This window comes from Miniopterus schreibersii, assembly GCF_964146895.1.
Source record: "Miniopterus schreibersii genome assembly, chromosome: X".
Lineage (NCBI taxonomy): Eukaryota > Metazoa > Chordata > Mammalia > Chiroptera > Miniopteridae > Miniopterus > Miniopterus schreibersii.
The window spans coordinates 105,967,147-105,972,917 of NC_138104.1; positions in this window are offsets into that span (position 1 = coordinate 105,967,147).

The window sequence follows — 5,771 nt, forward strand, 5'->3', positions numbered from 1 at the left end:
GATGCAGCCCCGCCCACCTGGACCTTAAGCCCCGCCCAGCATGATTCCAGCCCCGCCCAACTGTACCCAGCCCTGCCCACCAGGGACTCCAGCCCCTCCCATCTGGATTTTCAGCCCCGCCCAGCATGATTCAAGCCCCGCCCACCTGAACCTTCAGCCCCGCCCACCTGGAGACCCCAGCCCCGCCTACCCAGGCCCAGCCCCGCCCACCAGGGCCTCCAGCCCCTCCCATCTAGATTTTCAGCCCCGCCCAGCATGATTCCAGCCCCGCCCACCTGGACCCAGCCCCGCCTACGCAGATGCAGCCCCGCCCACCTGGGCCTTCAGCCCCGCCCACCCTGACCCCAGCCCCCCCATTCCCCACCAAGCCACACGGAGCCCCTCCTCAGGCTTCAGGCACCCCAGATGGCTACACTGAAAGGGCCCGAAATTACTCCCTGGCCAGGTCCTACGGAGAGAGGCAGCCACTAGCACTACGGGCAGCTACTGGGCCAGGCAGTATTTCCACAGACACCCCAACATCGCAACAGGCACCCCCATATTGCGACAGGCGCTGCAATATCGTGAGAGGCCATCCCAGTATTGGGACAGGCACCGAACTGCCGCAACAGGCACCCCGCTATCACAACGTGCCCCCCATCTCTGGGGAGCCTGGGTTCCTCTTCTGTAACGGTGATATTGGGGGTCTCGATCTGGGAGCTGGCTGGAGGGGTTTCTCAGCGGCTTTGAAGGGATGTGCCTTTCCTCAGCTCACCGTGTCCCTCCTTTTGTTCCCTTCACACCTTTCCAGGGCCCCCGAGGGGACCGACTGAGAGCTCTGGCCGCCAGGGGAGCCCTGTGTTCACCTGCTCTCCAGGTACAAGCCAAGAAGTCGCGATAACATCCCCATCGCGAGCCACCGCTGCCCAGGACCCCAAGGGGGACGGTTGGATGTTGGACGTCACCACCCAGCGGTTGTCCAGATGCCACCAGCATGCTTCGCGGCCGCACCGTGGGGGCCAAGGGTGTGGGTGACCGCCATGAGGATTAAGGCCATTACCCCCCGTCACGCATCTTGCAAAGCCATCACCAGGCGGGCAGGACTCATGGGCGGGGGTGGCACCTTGGGGGGCCACGCTGGCTTTTGTCACCTCCTTGCACCCACCCTTGTGGGCCCACCCAGCCGCCCCTGCCCGCCCGCCTGGCCTTGTCCGTCCGTCCGTTGTGACATTGTGACGTTTCCATCAGCCTGTCCCTTGTGGTTAGTCGTCATTCTCGGGCTCAGACGCCCCCGGGGGAAGTATGGTCACTTCTGCCTAGAGAAGTCCACCGAGCGATTCGCTTCAGGTCATGCCATGGTCCAGGTAGGTGCACCTGGGCCTCGGATGCAGCCCATGACGTCAATGTTGCACCAACCAACCCCCCGGCCCCCACATGCAAAATCCACGTCCAGTGCTTTCTGGCTTCCCTGCCCGCCCTCCGGGCAAATGCTCCTGAGAAGACACCCGAGGAATTCCCACCGTCCCTGCGGTCAGCCTGCCCCAGATTTTATTTTTTATGTTTTCGGTCGGTCTGTTGTTGTTGTTGCTGCCAGAAGACGCCGTGTTCTGCAGGAAATCCATGACTGACCCTCCGCAACACCGACGGGAGACTTCGTCCACGGAATCAGGGCACCCTGGGACATCCCAGAAACACGTCCAGCAGGAGCTTCGTCTGAACTCCACGCCATGCCTCAGGCACTTTCTGCGTTGCGTCAGGTGTGACCGACGGTTCCGTCTCTGGGAAGGACTCTTGAGATCTGGGTTTCTCTGTTTCTGTCTAAAATCAAACGGGAACACGATGGGAATCCGGGTGGGCCCTGCAGTGGTGGGGGGAGGCTTGACCGTCTCCAGGAGTGTGTCCCCCCCGGCGGCCACGTGCACCCCCATCCCATTTTATACACCCCCCCCCAAAACGCTGACCTCATTCTGTCCGCACGTGTGGTGTGTCGTCTCATAGCTTCTGCCTCTCCGCGTGGAGAGAGGCTGTAAAGACCGAGCTCAGACATTACGGCTATTCCAGATAATAAAATATTTTTGAAACCACACGGCATGGGTACAGCTCTGTTTGTCTCACGGGGGGAACAGGAGCCGGGCAAACCCCCCGTGAGCACAGCCCTGTGGGGACACAGAGAATTCGTCCGGTGACCTTCAGACGGGTGAGGCGGAAAAGGGGGAATTGTCACACGAGGTTGGCGCTAATGTCTCCGATCTGAACAACGAGACGTGGCCCAGGTGCTTCCGGTGGGTGTGTAAAGGTGTAATTTCTATCACCACAAAAGCAATTTAAAAAAAAAAGCAAGGCAGCCCCGGCAGGTGGTTAGAGCATCAGCAGGTGGACCAAAAGGTCTCGGGTTCGATTCCTGGTCAAGGGCACGTACCTGGGTTTAAGGATCAATCCCCGGCCCACGTCGGAGCTCATACAGGAGGCAACCAATTGATGTGTCTCTCTCACATCAATGTTTCTCTCTCTCTCTCTCTCTAAAAATCAATGGAAAAAATACCCTCAGGTGAGAATTAACCAATATATATATATAATATTATATATTATATATTACATATTAATTATATATCATATATATAATTAAAATATATAATTATATAATAAAATATATAATTAATATATAAATAATATATAATTATATAATATAAATATAATATATAATATATATTATATTTATATATATAAATAATATATAATATAAAATATATTATATATATATATCCAAAGAAAGAAAATACGGCAAAAGCCAGGCTAAGGGATAGTTTGGCATCTACAGTGTCAATGGAAAAATTCCAAGTTTGAGGGGGCTGGGTGGGTAGCATGCTCCCCTGAGAAAAGGGTTTCAGAATCTTGGGGTGCGGTGAGTCATCGAAGGGACCAGGGGCAGATCGTCAAGACTTGTCTGCCTTGGTGGTGACATAGGGTATTTGTCAGGGACTGAGAGCTCACCCCTTTTTTATTTGTTAAAGAATAGTTTATTGGTTCTTAGAGAGAGAGGAAGAGAGAGGGAGAGAGAAACATCAATGATGAGAGTCATTAATCAAATGCCTCTTGCACGCCCCCTACTGGGGATCCTGCAATTGGGCGTGTGTCCTGAACGGGAATCGAACCCCAACCTTCCAGTGCACAGGACAATCCTCAACCAACTGATCCACACCAGCCAGGGCTATTTCCTCTTTATAAGTGGAAAAGACCTGGTCAGAAGTTGGGGTTCTGTGCACTGTGGCAGCTGTGATAAGCTGGTTATCGTGGAGATTCGGATGAAAACTCCACACACAAATTAAAAACGCGCATTTTCACACCTTCGCCAAGTCATGCACAGGGGTGATCGGGGGATGGCAGAAACCCCAACCTTGTCCACAAGCAGTCCCAATGAATAATGCTCCGTCTTGGAGACCCCCCCACATTCACTGGCTGGAACCTCCTCAGTATTCTTGCCGCAAGTGTCAGAAATGCTAGGAGGTAAAAATTAAAGAAATAAAAATGCTAAAGGGATTCCTGCTAAGCATTTGGTGCCCACATTGGTGGCTCGGAGAAAAATGTTTCAGATCAACCATATTTAGCACTTTTTGAAAGAGCTTCCTGTTGTGGGAAAACCTGAGACAGACCATGCTAACGTGCGCCTCCCTTCCTTTGGAGACAAAAACGGGGAGGGATCCACGTTCTGGAAGGGAGTAAACGAGGCATGGATCGGACATTGGCATTTCCACTGAGCCCAGGCACTGTCCTGACACAAGCTACGTAAAAATACACCATCGACACAGTGTAGTAACGGTCAGCATTGCCAGGATGGACGTACCTCATTTAATCCCAGCCCCGCCCTTCGCATCACAGAGGGAGGGATGTTGTTGATTGTTCACAGACCGGGGAGGTGATGCATGTAAGGCATGTGGCCCAGGGGAGCACAAGCCGGAGCAGGCGTGATTCAAACTCCAGGTGTCCACCTGCAGGGGGCACGCGTCAACCCCCATGGCTCCTACACTGGGTTGTTCTGGGTTTTTTTGTTCATCGGTCTGAGCTGGAACAGATCATTGTTCCTCTTGTGTTCATGCATTCATTAATCCATCCATTAACGTATCCATCCATCCATCCATCCATCCATCCATCCATCCATCCATCCATCCATCCTGTCCATCCATATGTCTATTCATCCAGTCATCCATCTGTCCATCCATCCATGTATTCATCCATTCATCTACCCACCTATTAATTCATTCATTAATCCATCCATTAATGTATCCATCCATCCATCCATCCATCCATCCATCCATCCATCCATCCATCCATCCATCCTGTCCATCCATATGTCTATTCATCCAGTCATCCATCTGTCCATCCATCCATCCATGTATTCATCCATTCATCTACCCACCTATTAATTCATTCATTAATCCATCCATTAATGTATCCATCCATCCATCCATCCATCCATCCATCCATCCATCCATCCATCCATCCTGTCCATCCATATGTCTATTCATCCAGTCATCCATCTGTCCATCCATCCATCCATGTATTCATCCATTCATCTACCCACCTATTAATTCATTCATTAAACCATCCATTAATGTACCCAACCATCCATCCATCCATCCATCCATCCATCCATCCATCCATCCATCCATCCATCCATCCAATCTACCCAGCTATCCACCTATTCATTCATTCATTAATCCATCCATTAATGTATCCATCCATCCATCCATCCATCCATCCATCCATCCATCCATCCACCCACCCATCCACCCATCCACCCATCCATCCATCCATCCATCCATCCATCCATCCATCCATCCATCCATCCATCCATCCATCCATCCATCCATCCTATCTACCCAGCTATCCACCTATTCATCTATCCACCCATTCATTCATTCATTCATTCATTCATTCATTCATCCATTCATTAATGTATGTATCCATCCATCCATCCATCCATCCATCCATCCATCCATCCATCCATCCATCCATCCATCCATCCATCCAATCTACCTAACCACTCACCCATTCATTTATCCACCTATTCATTCATTCATTCATTCATTCATCCATTCATTCATTAATTCATTCCTTAATCCATCCATTAATGTATCCATTTATGTATCTATCCATCCATCCATTCATCTGCTCAACCATCTATCCATCTGTCTACCTACCTATCCATCCATTCGTCCATCCATCCATCCATCTGCTCACGCACCCACCTATCCATTTACCCATCCATCTCCTATTTTCTGAGATCAAATGTTAACACCCATGCAATACCTGGCACAGTATTCATTCAATAAATGAGTGCAGTCACGAATGAATAAACCGACTTTGTCAGGATCATTCCCCGGATGCTTTACAAGGTTATTCTTAGTTTTACCGAGAAATAAATCCGAGGGAGAAAATTAATTAGAGTGCAGAGTGTTTTCCTGACTTTATATAAAAGAGATTAAATGCTGGCCACCTGCATTGTAATATTGATTCAAAGTTATGGTTCATAAATAACACTAAAAAGAGGGATTATAGTCTCCTGTCGGTTCAGGAAATTGGAAACGGAGGGTTGCAATGCCGAATGCTATTCACTGTTTTATCTGAGCCCAGTTCTCAACAATCACAACACACTTCACTCTAGAAATTTGGAAAATAGAGAGATAATGCTGTATTTCCTGGTCGGCAAACGTTTGGACGAGACTCAGATATTTTATATTCTGAACATTGCTCATTGCACAATGCCTGGAAGATCTTGTGTCTTCCTCAATAAA